This window comes from Martes martes (genome assembly GCF_963455335.1).
Source record: "Martes martes genome assembly, chromosome: 13".
Taxonomy (NCBI): domain Eukaryota; kingdom Metazoa; phylum Chordata; class Mammalia; order Carnivora; family Mustelidae; genus Martes; species Martes martes.
In genome coordinates this window covers 16092369-16111127 of record NC_137901.1, presented here as the reverse complement: position 1 = coordinate 16111127, position 18759 = coordinate 16092369, and positions in this window count along the sequence as shown.

The following is an 18759-nucleotide window of genomic DNA, read 5'->3' as shown; positions in this document are numbered from 1 at the left end:
TAACCATCTGAGCCACCCAGGTGCCCTGAAATGGTTGAAATTTATTAACAATTTTCTTAAAACATGCATTTTCCATGCAAGAAAGATACCAAGTTTGTTGTTTTGTTTTAATTATTGGGTGGTCGGGTTACAGGTGGGTTTACTTTTTTATATCTTTCTGGATTTTCTGACTCCTGAGAAACCTTATTTTCATAATTAGAAAAATGGCAACAGAATAACTAAGTGGGCTTTTGCTAAAATTAGGATGCTCGCCATCCTCCCAACTCCCTCGTATCTTCTATCCCCTCCCCGGGGAACTCCTGCTTTCAAGCCAGGCAGGAATCGGTTGTCCTCCGATGCCCCGACACCTGTCTGAGCTTGGAGAAGTGGCCACACTCGCTTGTTTTCATCTCACTTACTTCCTCTGACACCTGGGTATCAGCACCTATTTCTCTGAATCCCCCGGACCATCTTTCCTCTGGTGGTCACCCCTGAAAATGAAGGGAATGAAACCAAGAATACACACTAGCCTCCCGATCCCAACTCCTGAGTCTCATCAAGGCAAAGGCTGACACTGTCCCCACCTCGAAATTTTCCCTTCTCTCTCGTCCACACAGGCTGCAGCAGCATCCCGCACTGGCTGGAGGAAATCCCTCCTGGAAACGAGCCAGGTAAACTAGATCAGGAAACTGGCTGAGCTCAGAGCCACATGTCTGGGTCTGGAGACCGTGGAAGGTGCCAAGGGCACCGTGGTTCCGGGTTCCTTTAAAGGCAGTGTTTGGACGGGTGAGTCAGCTCGGATTTTCCAGCAAATAATCCTGGTATATTATTGCTTCCCAGGACAACCATCTTTTAAAAAGCTCTAGCTGATACTTCCATAATGTGCAGCCGCTGGGGGAAAGTGGGTAGTGGCATAGGGAATCTCTTTGTACTAACTTTGCAGCTTCCTCTGCATCTATAATTATTTCAAAACAAAAAGTTAAAAAAAAAAAAAAAAGGAAAAATGCCCCAGCTGGTTAGCTGTAATGCAACATCTTGATAGAGGTCATTATTTTGCATTCTATTCTCAAAATAAAAGAGATACAAAAATGCCTGAATGAATCAGGCCCTTGGGTGGGCTGCTACTGTATCCATTTCTCTCTGTCATCTGATACATCTTTTATTTTTCTCTGTGTTTTCCAGCTGTTTATCACACTCTAGCACAGACAATATAATCTGCTACTAGGTTGCTGGGAACCCAGTGAATCCAAACTTTTTTTTTCTTTTGTATCATTTTGATTTTATTGGTGGAAAACTAAAGAACAAAACTGGAACATAAGTTTCCTAGGTTAGGGGACATATTTTATTATTCTTCATAATCCCTTCTTCCTAAAGCCACTGCCACTTCCTGCTCCCAATGCCTTGAGATATAATTGGACTTAAAGATTTATCACTGTTAGTTGAATCCAAACGTTCTAAAGCACAAGAGGAAAAAAAAAAGAAAAAAGAACAACTCCCCTGGTATTCCTTAATTCATATTTTTTGCAGGTGCCTCAGAAGCAAACAAACAAAAAATATAAGAGCTGATTCTGGAGACTAAAGGAGGCAGGATATCGGGTATCTGAACAGCAACGAGGTCAAATGACTTGGGAGTAAGGACCATGTTACGGGTTGAATTGCATCCCTCCCCAAAAGATGTTGGAGTCCTAACCCTCAGAAGGAATCAACCCACAGCACCTCGATCCCAGACATCCAGGCTCCAGAATGGTGGGGCAAGAATTTTCTGTTATTTTAAGCCATCTAGAGTGTGGTCCTTTGTTATGGCAGCCCTAGCGAAGAGTTAGGGGCAAGTTCCAGCATATTCTTTACAGGACAAGATTTTTGATACCAGGAGCTACTGAGCACATACTATGGACTAGATGCTTTATGTCATGATCTCAATCAAGACATAAGGTCCCCAGTGACGTGGGTGCTGCTATTATTTTGGCTTTGGACACAAAGGACATTAGGACTGGGGCACCTGGGTGACTCAGTCTGTTGGTTTCAGCTCAGGTCAGGATCTCAGGGTCATGAGACTGAGCCTCACAAAGGGCTTCATGCTGGGTGTGGAGCTCACTGAAGATTCTCTTTCCCTCGGCCTCTACCCTGCACCCCGCTCTCGAAAAATAGGAAATTAGCATTAAGTAACTGGTCCAAGTTTGCGGGTCTAGGTCAGTTGCACCATATCTCAACCCTTGCCTCTGAGCTCACCCCATTCACTGCTGCGGCTCCGGGCACCACTGCAAGGAGAGTAGAGCCACCTGGTTACCCATCTCCCTTCCCAACTCAGCTGACATTTGTCCAACAGTCGTGCTTCTCCAACAGCTAAGCAGCTATAAAGGAGAAGCAACAGGCAACAGTAGCTTCCAGACTGTGGGACTGGGGTATCGTCTCCTCTCCCCCACACCCCACCCTCCCACCAAGGTGGAGTTCTTAAAGGAACACGTGGTTCCTCCACGTTGTTATCAGATCCTAGACCTCAGCCCATCCCTGTGACTGCACAGAAGGGACAAGCAAAGCTTTCTTTCTAGAAGGAGAGGCTTTTCTAGGTTAAATACTCTGCTGCAGGAGTGATTCACACAGGGTTGGGGATCTGAAGATGAGACAAGAGTGCACGTGGGCACTCTGGACTCTAGCAGAGATGGGCAAGAGTGAGAGATCATTCTAGGTGCGGAGCGAAGAGACCACGACTCCACCCAAGGATTCACGGGTGGCACACTGAGGCCGGTCGTGGGGTCTCCCCAAAACCTCCTCCTCATCCTGCAGACTTCAGGGGGAAGTGAGACTGAGGCAGAACCGGAGGGGGGACTAGCGTCTCCAACAATGTCCGTTTGTAATCTTCCCATCTCAGGACCGACTCTGAGCTTCACTGAGAAAACGCAGGTTGGTTTTTACCCACTTACATCGCGATACTTGAGTATTCTGATCGCTTTCGAGAACTCCTAGGCGAGAGGCAGGTCGCTCACCCCAACATGGGGCCAAGGCTCTGATGTGATCCCAACGCAGCTGTGAAGCTGAGCAAGACTGGCCCGTCAAGGCCGTTGCTCTGTACCAGCCTCACACAACTGTGAACAGCTCTAAGGACTCGGAGGGCCCCCTTTCCAGGACTTTCCAGCACGGCCTGATTTATGTACTTGGCCAGGCCCCGGGCCGTGTAGTCATAGCTCCAACATCGCTCTGTATATCTAGCAGCTTCAGGAAGTGGCTCAGTGTAGGGGGAGTTCCCACAGGCCTTGCAGACACAGGAACCCACTCACTCAGCTGTGTGGCTCGAGGCAAGTTGCCTAACTTCTCTGAGCATCTGTCTTTTCCTGTATCAAAAGAGGATTGGACCATATGCTCCCCCACCTCATAATGTTTCCATAACCAGAACTACATTTCACTTTATCTGTTCAGTGAACATCGAATACCTTCTCTCTCCCAGGCACAGCCTGAGGTTCGGGGACTCTAATGGCTTGAGTTTCAGTCTCCAGCAGGAAATACAGGAGTTGAACTTACAGGGCTATAAATCAAGGTAACAAGAGATGAGTCTCTGTCCTAAATAGATAAAACTAGGCTGGTCAACAGCACCCCCAGGTCCGGCTCATGCAGAGCCACGGTCCTAAAGAACCAGTAATTAGGGAAACAGAGACAGGAGAATTGGGCCTGTTCCAGTCATCTCTGGGGTGCTGACAGACCTCTGGCGTAAGTAGTAAAGAACTAGGGAGTTCCTTTGGTCCCTGGGGCACATTTGTCCAGAGCTGGGCTTGCGTAATTAGCATCAGGAGCAGGCCTCACTGACTATAACCACAGTGGTGCCTGGAGATTCTGTTTCTGTCTCCCCAGTTGGGGATCATCACCTCTGCCCCCTTCAAATATACCAGTAAATGCCTCCTCTTCGTGTTGTAAAAAGCTGCTGCACCCACTTAAGCATCCCCTTCCCAGTACCAAAAAGAAAGGGACCAACCAACACTTGACCCTCTCCTTCAAAAAGTTTCAGACCTCCTACGGGGGAGGCAGAGACATCCAAATCCAAGACTGGTTCTCTCTACCATCGCCCACCAGATCTTCATTGTAGAAAAGTCCCAACAGCTGGAGGCGACCTATACAAAGCCAGGAGCCTTTCTGCATATTCCAAAGACTCCCACCCCCGCAGAGATCCTTAACGTAAGTCGTCACCATGACAATGAACTGAGGCCCTGGGAAGTTTGGGCGGACTGTTGTGTTGGCGTTCACCTTCAGTTGTATGGGAAGTGTTTTCCTACAGGACTGACCCTCTGGTAAACAAAGTTTGCATGACAGATGGGATTACTCCTTCACTCAGTGCTTTTCAAAAACAGTTCAGGAAAAAACTACGTATCCAGCCCTAACTTATTGCCTTTATGACACATACTTGAACAAGGGCCAAGGCAGGAGTTAAAAATAAGTTGGTCCGTAGGTGGAAGAAATTCTAAACTGAATGTTGGATTTCTAAGAAGTTCTGGGGAAAACACTCAAACCAGACAAGTGTGATAAGGCAGATAAAAGAAACCCTGGTCAGGTGTTATCTGTAAAATGATTATATGGCTACGTCGTTGGCCAGTGAGTAAGAGGAACTTGAGAAACTATCAGTAAACACTATTATTATAACCTACTATTGTTGTTAGAAAAGGATGTGGAATTTGTTATCGGTGTTCAGGCTAAAAAGGAAAATTAGCACCATTGAGATTCTGAAATTATAGAAAAGAGCCTACAATGGCTAAATCACACAAAAGTCGCAGATTAAGAACTGGAAGGAATAGGGTAGTGGGTTGATGCTTTTTATGTTAAGGAAAGCCTACCAGGGGGATGCAGTAAGTGTAACATACATGAATTCTCCGGGTGACTCCCTGCCAGATCAAAATAAGACTTGTTTCACCAACTGCAACCCAGAGGGTCACCATCAGCTCCCTCTGCTACCACTTCTGAGTCCCAGCTGCTTGGCCCGGCGGCACCTCCCCCCTCCCACGCCCTTGCCCCAGCTACTGGGCAATTTCAGGCTGAGTTTCCAGCGAATTTCATTAAGCAAGGCTGGTGTCCTCCCCAGGATCCCAGGTGTAGTGCTCCTAAAGTCTGCAACTTGATGCTCACAGTGGTTTATAACTCAAACAACGCAATGATGTTTTTCTAATTAGAACCAGGGCATAAAGGAATGAAGATACCCCCTCACCTAAGTCGCTTAAGGTACAATTAGAGATTTCCAGAGTGTTTCGGGAAGGTTAGGCCATGTCGATGCCAACCTGCAGGCCTCCAGGCTTTCCCGCCAGACCCCCTCTGCCTGTTCGTGCTCATTCCTTCCCACCCCTTCACTTAACCTCACGTGAGAGAAGTCTGGTGATTCAGTGCCACGGGAGAAGTGGGTGAAACTGGGACACCGAAGGGGAGAAGACCAGGTCCTTCTGTCATAGTGTCGCAACTTCATGAAGACTCCACCACACTTTCCCAAGAAGGACAGGAGGGATGAAGCGGCCCTTCCCTTTCAAGGAATTTGTCACAGCCTTTCCAAGAAGGTTACAAGCCGCAGACAGCGTTGTTTACCTAGTTCTGTTTAGCATATATTAGACTATTAGTCCTAAGTCCAAGGTTCAGGAACCAGGAAAGACCCATCGCAGCCCACTTCATTGGCTGGTGCGGGTGCTGGTAGGATGAACTCTGGAAGCCGGGATGCTCGGAAGCATAACCGTGACAGTGAACGGACACGCACTGATCGCCACGCAGAGACTCCTGCGAGCATTCTGCCGTAAGCCTCAGGAAACCCTCCTGAAAGTGCGATGAGCCAGCTCAGGACAAGCAACATTGCAACAAATAATAAAAGGGACTGAGTAGGACGACTTTGGCTGCCGTTAATGCGTAGAGGATACGGGCTTGCAACAAGTTTAAATCCTGCTATGGCCGCCCAACGAGATAACATGCAGATAACCAGTGGAAATTTGTACGGCGGGATGGGAAACATTATGCTCTTGTTACCCGTGTGCCTACATTTTCATGAAACATACAAGTATGGGGCGCCTGGGGGGCTCGGTTGAGCGTCTGCCTTTGGCTCAGGTCATGATCTCAGGGTCCTCCTCAGGGGGGAGGCTGCCTCCGCTCTTTCTGCCCTTCCCGTTGCTGGTGTGCACATGTGTTCTCTCTCTCAAAGAAATACATTTAACCTTAAAGAAGGGAAAAAACATACAAGTGTAAATGGTGATGCCCCATAGCCAGACGAAGCTGTGGGAGGGCAGGTATTCCAAATCCAGAACTTTGAAATAGGGAGATGTAAAATCATAGGTTTTGAGACTTTGAGCATTATAGGCAAGATTCATCATAAAAATAATTTGTTTTCTGTGTCAACCTGGTTGCCGTGGTTAGTGAAAAGCACTGTTCTATAATTACTAGGGTTAGGGTTGAGGGGAAAAGGGGTATAATTTGGAGCCCAAGCATCTGTTACTCTAGAGCTCTGGCTTAAAGGAAAAAGTACATTTCTGCTAGAGTGCACAGTATTTTATGTATGTTATGTATGTATCCATCACATGGGTGGGTAAGTCCCAGCAGAGACCGGATGATTTTGTCAAGGCAACCTCCCAAGTGTTCCATAAGAGCATCTTAATAGGGTATTATAGGCTGGGTGAGCCCATTCCCTTTCCTGCTGGCCACTCCTTCCTCCTAACCCTTTCCCCTATGGCCCTTTTTGGGGAACCCAGGCTCACATCCCTGGGGCCACCATCAATAGGTGAGTGTTAGCATGAGAATGAGTCGTGCTTTGTTGTTGTTTGTTGTTGGGAAGGGGTTTGTTTTGTCCTGGCATTTACCATAAACTGTTTTGAAAGTTTTCTCTCCTCCTTCCCCCTTCACCCAGCCCTGTCCCTCAGCAAGGTGTTTACCTCCAGAAAGCACAATCTGAGGCTTAATCTGTGGTCACACACAGTTTAAAATACAATTCAAAATATTTGCAACATATATAATGAAAAAAGGGTCACATCTTTCATATTCTTCTTCTGGATTTTGTTGTAAATGTATACGAAAATACAAAGAACTCTTGCAAATCAATAAAAAAATTAAAAGGCCAGCAGAAAAATATAGCAAGCATATAACTAAACAAGTTTTACAGAAAAAATAAAAATTGCTAATAAACATATGTTAAAGGATGGTTTCATGGGAAAAAAAGGAAATGTGAAGTCAAATCAGAAGTAAATGCTTTTTTACTTTTCAAATTGATAAATATTAAAATGAAAGATAATACGCAATGTGGCCCGGGACTGTGAAGATGCTTATTTTCATTCATTGCTGGTGGGAATGGAAATTAAGTATAAGCTTTCTGGGGGACCATTTGTTTTCCTATGGGGGGGAACAAAAAAAGAAATAAGAAATAATTAATGAAACAAAAGAAACCGCTGGTAGAAAACAGTGGAAGATATTTTTACAAGCTTCCTGGGGTAGGACCCTCTTAGAATAGAACCAATACTAAAGCCTGTAAAGGGAAAAATAAACTAATCTACCTACCTAAAAGAGATTAAAGCAAATACGCAAAATTATACCATACGTTAAACATGAATAGTCAACTGGAGAAAATCATTTCTGCAGTGTGAATGAGGGACAAATGCTTGGTGAGGGGCTGTAGATCATGCATTCTCAAATGCCACTCGAGGGAACGTGACTGGGTATACAAACTTTCTGCAGAGTAGTATATCAAACATTAAAATGCAGTTGATGGGGCCCCCGGTTGGCTCAGTTGGTAGAGTGAGTGACTCTTGATCTCAGGGTCCTGAGTTCAAGCCCCATGTTGGGTGTAGAGCTTACTTGAAAAGTATATTAAATAAATAAATAAATGATAGCATTAGAACAACCAAAAAACTGATAGCATTTTAAAAAATGCGTTTCAGGGGTGTCTGCATGGCTCAGTCGGTTAAGCCTCGGACTCTTGGTTTGGCTCAGCTTGGGATCTGATCTCAGCATTGTGGGATCCACACTAGGAGGGCAGGCTGCCTGCCCACCCCACCTCATCCCTACTCCCTCCCATACATGTGCACGCTCGCTCACTCTCTCTCTCTCTCTAAAATGGATAAATCTTTTAAAAAGATAGAATAATAAAATAATGCATTTGATTCAACAATCACACTTAGAATTTACTAATTCAGATATATGTATAGAAGAATGTTAAAATTTAAAAAAACCTAAAATATGTAAGTTCAAGGATATTCCTTGTAGCATTGTGTATAACAGCAAAATACTGGAAGCCGACAAAATATCCATCCCTAATAGATTGGTTACTAATGGTAGCGTGTTCTACCATTTATGCTACTGACTTAATGAGAGCGATACATGGAAAAGAACTTTAGATAAACCAGCAAGCGTAGAAAGATTACAAAAGAGGAGGGCACCTGGGTGGCTCAGTTGTTAAGCGACTGCCTTTGGCTTGGGTAATGATCCCAGAGTCCTGGGATGGAGCCCCATGTTGGGCTCCCTGCTCAACTTCTCCCTCTCCCACTCCCCAAGCTTGTGTTCCCTCTCTAACTCTCACTGTTAAACAAATAAATAAAAACTTTAAAAGGGGAGAAAAAAATAAAGATTACAAAAGAGGAAATGCAATATAATCTATTCTAAACATATACGTGCACCTATAATTGTATATTCATATGAACAAGTCTAGAAAGTTATCTATTAAAAATAAGGAGTTAGCTCTGGCTGAATGACTAACAGGAGATTTACTTGTCAATTCTAACTTCTCTGTGCTTTTCTGGGGTTTTGTACAATGGAGAGACATGGATTACTTACATGAGAAAGATACATTTTATTTTATTTATTTTTTATTTTTTTTTTAAGATTTTATTTGTCTATTTATTTGTCAGAGAGAGAGAGCATGCACAAATAGGCAGAGAGGCAGGCAGAGGCAGAGAGAGAAGCAGGCTCCCTGCCAAGCAAGAAGCCTGATGCGGGGCTCGATCCCAGGAACCTGGGATCATGACCTGAGCCGAAGGCAGCGGCTTAACCAACTGAGCCACCCAGGTGTCCCGAGAAAGGTACATTTTAATTAAAAAATAAGACAATAGGAGAATTATGTCTTTTCTCTATTCTTTCAATTATTTTTAATTTTTAATACACCCAGCAATACTGCAACATTATGGACATGGTAAATCATTTTCTCCAAGGGGTGGCTGGCTGGCTGGCTTAATGAAGCTTGCAACTCTTGATCTCAGGGTCCTGAGTTTGAGCCCTATGTCAAGTGTAAAGATTACTTAAAAAAAAAAACAACAACAAATAAAACAGACATTGTTGTTGAAAAAAAAGCACAGGCATGTTCCAAGGAAAGAGAGTATGTTGAAATAAAAAGGAATTTCACCGCTATAGAGATAGGTGAAAAGCATCCCAATTTTACTGAGCTGTTTTGTGATGTGAGAATGAGATGGGATAATAAATATATAAAAAACCAAGAGAAAGACAGCACGGGCAGATCCCCCATGGCAAATTATGATGAAGACTGTTTTTATATTGAAAAGTGCTTTTAGAGATGTAGTATATTTATACAATGGAATATTACTCGGGCATCAAAAAAATGAAATGTTACCATTTGCAACAATGTGGATGCAACTAGAGGGTATTATGTTAAGTGAAATAAGTCAATCACAGAAAGACAATTATCATATGATCTCACTCATATGTGGAATATAAGAAACAAAACAGATGATCGCAGGGAAATGGAGGGAAAAATAAAATAAGACCAAATCAGAGAGGGAGACAAACCATAAGAGACTCTTAATTGTAGGAAGGAAAATGAGAGTTGCTGAAGGGGAAGGGGGTCCGGGGATAGGGTAACTGGATGATGGACATTAAGGAGGGCACGTGATGTAATGAGCACTGGCCGTTAGATGCAAATGATGAATCACTGACCTCTACCTCTGAAACCAGTATTACATTCTATGTTGATTAATTGCACATAAATAAATTTTAAAAAAGAAAAATACTTTTATTATTACCTAAAGATTGACAGTTTCTTTTCCCAAACTTTCTTGACTATGCAGATAAGAAATGCGATACTTAAAGAGGGTAAACAGGAGGAGGAAGATGGCAGAGGAGTAGGAAACCTACATTTCGTCAGATCCCAGGACTTCAGCTAGATAGTTATCAAACCATTCTGAACACCTATGAACTCTACTGGAGATGGAGGAGAAGAAGAGCAGCAATTCCATGGACAGAAAAGTAACCCCTTTCCACTTTCTGGAAGGTAGGATGTGCGGAGAAGTGAATCCGAAGCAAATACGGGAAGACAGACTTCGGCAGGAGGGGCCGGCTCCCGGGAAGCAGTAGAGCAGCAGAGCACAAACTTGGAACTTTTAGAAGTCTGCTCCACTGGGAGATGTCACTCCAGAGGCTTAAGCGGGGGTGAAGCCCTCGCAGAGACAGTGCGGTCTCAGGACCCGGGGGGGGGGTCACAGAAAGACCAGAGCTGTCTGAGCATGGCAGAGCTGCCAGGTATTGGAACCGGGAGGCCGGTGGCAGAGACAGAGATGAGGAGTGAGCTCTCAGCTTAGGGTTACCTTAAACTATGATCTGCAGCACAGTTGGACTGCTGCTCTTTGAGCAGGGACCCCATGAGTAGCAGATCTGGGGAGACTCACCTTCCTCCTCCGGGAGGAGTGGTGCTAGAGTGGCAGCAGGAATCTGCAGGGTTTGGAGACTCCAAATGGGGCTGAGTGCCAAAGATAGAAATGCTTGGTCACAGGATGGATGAGCACGGAGCGTGGCAGGAGACCAGGGAGACGGGATGGACTGACTGCTTTTCTCTGAGGGTGCACTGAGGAATTAGGCCCCAAGCTCTCAACTACTCTGGGTCAGAGACTGGGCAGCCGCCATTTTCATTCCTGTCCTCCAAAGTGGTGCAGAAAGCGTTCAGGGAACAAAAACTCCCAAGAGCGAACCGGAGCGGATTACTTAGCCCAGCCCCTGGCAAGGGCGGTGCAATTCTGCCTCGGGCAAAGATATTTGAGAATCACTGTAACAGGCCCCTCCCCCAGAAGATCAGCAAGACCATCCAGGCAAGACCAAGTTCACCAATCAATGAGAACTGCGAAAGTACAGAACTAGGGGAATGCATAGAATGCATAGAATTCATGGCTTTTTTTTACCATGATTCCTTGGTGTTTCAAAGTTAATTTTTAAAAGTTTCTTTATTTTTTTCTTTTTCTATTTTTTGACATTTTCTTCTTTCCTTTTCTTACTTTATCAATTCCTTTTTAAAAATCTTTTTAAATTTTCACCTTTACAGTCATATTCTATTTCTTCATTGTATTTAACCTTATTTTTTGTATATATATGAGTTTTTCTTTCTTTGCAATTTTGGGATAGTTTCTTCTAACAGACCAAAATATACCCTAAATCTAGTGCATGGCTTTGTTCTAGTCTCTCATCTAATAACATTCTTTCTTTTTTTTTTTTTTTAATTTTTTCTTTTTTTCAACCAACTTCTTATCTTGCCAATTCCTTTTTAAAAATATTTTAAAATTTTCACCTTGACAGCCATATTCCATCATTTCATCATGTTTACCCTTGTTTTGGTACATTTATAAGTTTTTCTTTCTTCAAAATTTTGGGAGGCAGTTTCTTCTAACAGACCACAATACACCCAAAATCTAGTGTGTGGCTCTGTTCTATTCACCAGCTTGATCATATTCATTTTTCTTTTTTCCCCTTTCTTTTCCCCCCGGTTTTGGGTCTTTTCTGATTTGTTTAGTGTATATTTTTTTTCTAGGGTCATTGTTAACACTTTTAGCATCTTATTCTCTCATTCATCTATTCTTCTCTGGACAAAATAACAAAATGGAAAAACTCACCTCAAAAAAAAAAAAAAAAAAGAAAGAAAGAAAGAAAAAGAGGCAGTACTGAGTGCCAGGGACCTAATCAATATGGACATTAGTAAGATGTTGGAACTAGAGTTCAGAATGACGATTATAAAGATACTAGCCAGGCTTGAAAAAAGCATAGAAGATAGTAGAGAATCCCTTTCTAGAGAAATAAAAGAACTAAAGTCTAAAAAGTCAAAATAAAAAAAGCTACTAATGAGGTGCAATAAAAAATGGCGGCTCTAACTGCTAGGATAAATGAGACAGAAGAGAGAATTAGTGATATAGAAGACCACATGATGGAGAATGAAGAAGCTGAGAGAAAGAGAGAAACAACTCTGGATGATGAGGGGAGAATTTGAGAAATCAGTGACACCATAAGATAAAACAATATTAGAATAATTGGGATCCCAGAAGAAGAAAGAAAGAGAGGGGCAGAAGGTATATTGTAGTAAATTATAGTGGAGAACTTCCCTAATTTGGGGGAGGAAACAGGCATCAAAAACCAAGAAGCACAGAGAACCCCCTCAAAAACAATAAAAATAGGTCAACACTCCACCATCTAATAGGAAAACTTGCAAGTCTCAGAGACAAAGAGAAAATCCTGAAAGCATCTTGGGACAAGAGGTCTATAACATATAATGGTAGAAATATTAGATTGGCAGCAGATCTATCCACAGAGACCTGGAAGGCCAGAAAGGACCGGCATGATATATTCAGGGCACTAAATGAGAATAATATGCAGCCAAGAATACTATATGCAGCTAGGCTGTCATTGAAAATAGAAGGAGAGATAAAAAGCTTCCAGGACAAAACAAGAACAACAAAACTACAATAATTTGCAAACACCAAACCAGCCCTACAGAAAATATTGTAAGGGGTCCTTTAAGCAAAGGGAGAGCCTAAAAGTAACATAGACCAGAAGGGAACAGAGACAATATACACTATCAGTCACCTTTCAGGCAATACAATGGCACTTAATTCATAACTTTCAATAGTTACGGTGAATGTAAATGGGCTAAATGCCCCGATCAAAAGACACAGGGTATCAGATTAGATAAAAAAGACAAGCCATTGATATGATGTCTGCAAGAAACTCATTTTAGACACAAAGACACCTCCAGATTTAAAGTGAGGGGGTGGAAAACGGGGGTGGCAATCCTTAAATCAAGCAAATTAGATTTTAAACCAAAGACTATAATAAGAGATGAGGAAGGACACTATGTCATACTTAAAGGGTCTGTCCGACAGGAAGATCTAACAATTTTTGATATCTATGTCTCTAAAATGGGAGCAGTCAATTATATAAGCCAATTAATAACAAAATCGAAGAAACACATTGATAATAATACAATAATAGTAGGAGAATATAACACCCCCCTCACTGAATTGGATAGATCATCTAAGCAAAAGATCAACAAGGAAATAAAGGCTTCATTTTTTAAAAAAAGATTTTATTTATTTATTTTTCAGACAGAGATCACAAGAAGGCAGAGAGGCAAGGTCGGGGGTGGGGTGAGTAGGCTCCCTGCTGAGCAGATTGCCCAATGCAGGGCTTGATCCCAGGACCCTGAGATCATGACCTGAGCTGAAGGCAGAGGCTTAATCCACTGAGCCACCCAGGTGCCCTGGAAATAAAGGCTTTAAATGACATACTGGACCAGATGGATTTCACAGATATATTCAGAACATTCCAACCCAAAGCAACAGAATGCACATTCTTCTCTAGGGCACATGGAACATCCTTCAGAATAGATCACATCCTGGGTCACAAATCAGGTCTCAACCTGTACAAAAACTGGGATCATTCCCTGCATATTTTTGGACCACAGTGCTTTGAAACTAGAACTTAATCTCCAGAGGAAAGTTGGAAAGCACTCAAATACATGGAGGCTAAAGAGCATCCTACTAAGGAATGAATGGGTCAACCAGGAAATTAAAGAAGAATTTTAAAAATTCGTGGAAACAAATGAAAATGAAAACACAACTGTTCAAAATCTTTGGGATGCAGTAAAGGCAGTCCTGAGAGGAAAGTATATAGCAATACAAGCCTTTCTCAAGAAACAAGAAAGGTCTCAAATACATAACCTAACCCTACACCTAAAGGAGCTGGAGAGAGAACAGCAAATAAACCCTAAACCCAGCAGGAGAAGAAAAATAATAAAGATCAGAGCAGAAATCAATGTAATAGAAACCAAAAGAACAGAGCACAGATCAACAAAACTAGGAACTGTTTCTCTAAAGAAAGAGATTGATAAACCCCTGGCCAGACTTATCAAAAAGAAAAGAGAAAGGACCCAGATAAATAAAATCATAAATGAAAGAATAGAGATCACAACCAACAATAAAGAAATACAATTAAAGAACATATTATGAGTAACTATATGCCAGAAAATTAGACAATCTGGAAGAAATGGATATATTCCTAGAGATGTGTAAGCAACAAAAACTGAACCAGGAAGAAATAGAAAACCTGAACAGACCCATAACCAGTAAGGAAATTGAAGCAGTAATCAAAGATCTCCTAAAATACAAAAGCCCAGGACCAGATGGCTTCCCAGGGGAATTCTACCAAACATTTAAAGAATTAATACCTATTCTCCTGAAACTGTTCCAAAAACTAGAAATGGAAGGAAAACTTCCAAACTCATTTTATAAGGCCAGCATTACCTTGATCTCAAAACCAGACAAAGATCCCATCAAAAAGGAGAATTACAGACCAATATCCCTGATGAACATGGATGCAAAAATTCTCACCAAAATACTAGCCAATAGGATCCAACAGTACATTTAAAGGGTTATTCACCACGACCAAGTGGGATTTATTCCTGGACTGCAAGGTTGGTTCAACATCCACAAATCAATGTGATACAATACATTAATAAAAGAAAGAACAAGGACCGTATGATACTCTCAATAGATGGTGGGAAAGCATTTGCAAAGTGCAGCATCCTTTCTTGATCAAAACTCTTCACAGTGCAAGGATAGAGGGTACATACCTCACTTGATCTTAGCCAAAAGGCCGAGAAGCAATAGAGGGTACATACCTCAAATCATAAAAGTCATCTATGAAAAACAATAAATATCATTCTCAGTGGGGAAAAACAGAGCTTTTCCCCTAAGGTCAGGAACATGGCAGGGCTGTCCACTATCACCCCTGTTATTCAACAAAGTACTAGAAGTCCCAGCCTCAGCAATCAAAACAACAAAAAGAAATAAAAGACATCCAAGCAGGCAAAGAAGAAGTCAAACTCTCACTCTTTGCAGATGATATGGTACTTTATGTGGAAAACTCAAAAGACTCCACCCCAAAGCTGCTATAACTCATACAGGAATTCAGTAAAGTGTCAGGATATAAAATCAAATCAGCTGCATTTCTATATACCAACAAGACAGAAGAAAGAGAAATTAAGGAGTGATCCCATTTACAATTGCACCCAAAACCATAAGATACCTAGGAATAAATCTAACCAAAGAGGCAAAGAATCTTTACTCAGAATAATATAGAATACTCATGAAAGAAATTGAGGAAGAAACAAAGAAATGGAAAAACATTCTGTGCTTATGGATTGGAAGAACAAATATTGTGAAAATGTCTTTGCTACCTAGAGCAATCTACACATTTAATGCAACCCCTATCAAAATACCATCAACTTTTTTTCACAGAAATGGGACAAATAATCCTAAAATTTGTATGGAACCAGAAAAGACCCCAAAGAGCCAGAGGAATGTTGAAAAAGAAAACCAAAGTTTGTGGCATCACAGTTCTGGACTTCAAGCTCTATTACAAAGCTGTAATCATCAAGACAGTATGGTACTGGCACAAAAACAGACACACTGATCGATGGAACAGAATAGAGAGCCCAGAAATGGAACCTTAACTCTGTGGTCAATTAATCTTCGACAAAACACGAAAGATAGTTCAATGGAAAAAAGACAGTCTTTTCAACAAATGGTGTTGGGAGAACTGGACAGCCACATGTAGAAGAATGAAACTGGACCGTTTCCTTACACCACACACAAAAATAGACTCAAAATGGATGAAAGACCTCAATGTGGGACAAGAATCCACTAAAATCCTTGAGGAGAACACAGGCAGCAACTTCTTCAACCTCAGTCACAGCAACTTCTTCCTAGAAACACCGCCAAGGGCAAGGGAAGCAAGACCAAAAATGATCTATTGAGGCTTCATTAAGATAAAAAGCTTTTGCACAGGAAAGGAAACAGTCAACAAAACCAAAGACAACAGACAGAATGGGAGAAGATATTTGTAAATGACCTATCAGATAAAGGGCTAGTATCTGAAATCTATAAAGAACTTACCAAACTCAACACCCAAAGAACAAATAACCCAATCAAGAAATGGGCAGAAGACACGAACAGACATTTATTCAAAGAAGACATCTTAAATGGCCAACAGACACATGAAAAAGTGCTCCACATCACTTGGAATCAGGGAAATACAAATCAAAACCACAATGAGATACCACTTAACACCAGTCAGAATGGCTAAAATTAACCAGTCAGGAAATGACAGATGTTGGCGAGGATGCAGAAAAAGGGGAACCCTATACTGTTGGTGGGAATGCAAGTTGGTACAGCCACTCATGGAGTTCCTCAGAAAGTTGAAAATAGAGCTACCCTATGACCCAGCAATTGCACTACTGGGTATTTACCCCAAAGACACAAATGTTGTGACCCAAAAGGGCACGTGCATCCCAATGTATATAGCAGCAATGTCCACAATGACCAAACTATGGAAAGAGCCTAGATATCCATCAACAGATGGATGGATAAAGATGTGGTATATATACATATATACATATGTATACACACACACACACACACACATACACATATATACATATATATGTGTATATATGTGTGTATACACACATATGCATATATATGTGTATATATATGTATATATACATATATATACACATACATATATACACATATACATATACATACATATGTGTGTATACATATGTGGTATGTATATGTGTATATATATGTGTGTGTATATATATATGTGGTATATATGTGTGTGTGTATATATATACACATATATATATCGTATATATGTATATGTATGAATATATGTATGAATATTATCCAGCCATCAAAAAATGAAATCTTGCCATTTGCAACAATGTGGGTGGAACCAGAGGGTATTATGCTAAGCGAAATAAGTCAATCAGAGAAAGATAATTACCATATGATCTCACTGATATGAAGAATTTGAGAAACAAGGCAGAGGATCATAAGGGAAAGGAGGGAAAAATGAAACAAGACGCAACCAGAGAGGCAGACAAACCATAAGAGAATCTTAAACTCAGGAAACAAACTGAGGGTTGCTGGAAGTAAGGCGGGTGGGAGGGATGGGGTGGCTGGGGGATGGACTTTGGGGAGGGTATGTGCTATGGTGAGTGTTGTGAATTGTGTAAGACTGATGAATCACAGACCTGTACCCTTGAAACAAATAATACGTTATTTGTTAATAAAAAAAAAGAGAAAATATGTAATGTTAAAATTGATAGAACCACCAAGAGAAATTTGTCAATTCACCGCCATAGTGCTAATCAATGGTCAAATAAGATAAAATAAGTTAGGATTTTTAAAAAAGGAGAGTAAAGAAAGTTCAGGTCCTAGTATAAGTATTCAACAAAATATTATTTTCCTTGAAATCCAGAAACATGAGGTAATCTGCCCAAGATCACATACTGAGTTAGACTGTCATAATTAAACCCCAAATTCCCAATCCTAAGCCTGTTTTCCTTCTTTATTTTATGAAATGACTTTAGTTCTGAATTCCATCCCTCTTTATTTTTAAAAAATAGTTATTTACTTAAGTAATCTTGCCACCCAATGTGGGCCTCGAACTCATAACTCGGAGATCAAGAAGTGTCACATGTGTCACATGTTCTCCCAACTGAGACAGCCAGGAGGCCCCTGAATTCTATTCCTCTTCAAAACTTAGTGCTTTTAGGGACACCTGGCTAGCCCAGTCAGTAGAGCATGTGACTCTTGATTTTGGGTCGTAAGTTCAAGCCCCATGTTGGGCATACAGTTTACTTAAAAAAGATATATAAATTTTTAAAACTTAGTGTTTTTTAAGTATAACCTTTCACTATTATCTGGTTTCTTCTGAAAACTTCATGAGTTATATATATTTTAGCAATTATGTCTAAAATTTATAGAGGATACAAAGGCTTCTTTTTCTTGTTTAACAAAGATTTTATTATTTTTTTAAAGTAATCTCTACACCCAGTGTGGGGCTCCAGCCCCCAACCCGAGATCAAGAGCCGCACCCTTCCCTGATTGAGCCCACCAGGGGCCCCAGTGGCTTATTTGTCTTGAAATGTTTGTGTGGGCTTCTTGTTCGTGTCACACCATTTTTAAAAACCTGGAATTATTAATCATCTGCCTTTGAATTATTAATTATGCTGCTTCTTGCTATTTCTTTCAATGTTTCTGATACTATTGAAGTACAATTCAAGAGATTCCCTTGAACAAGTTATGTCCGGGGGCGCCTGGCTGGCTGCGGTGGTGGGGCATGAGATGCTTAATCTTGGGGTTGTGAGTTCAGGCTCCACATCGGGTATGCTTACTTAAAATAAAAAGTTATGTCCAGCTTGGAGATCTCTCTTAATATTAAGTGTTGGACACTGGGGTGTTATAATGAAAACTGGTTTTCACCCTTAATTCTTAAAAAAAAAAAAAAAAGACAGGCACAAATTTTCAAATTTTTCTTTGCCTCTGGGTAGGGCAGGAGATGACTATGTCTGATGCTGATCTGAGAACAATGAGGCCCTAGCCTTATATTTATACAAACATGTAGAAATGAGTATTTCTGGGGGCTCCTGGGTGGCTCAGTCAGTTAAGAATCTAACTTTTTTTTAAGAGGGAAAATGAGCTTTATTTATTTATTTGCTTATTTATCATT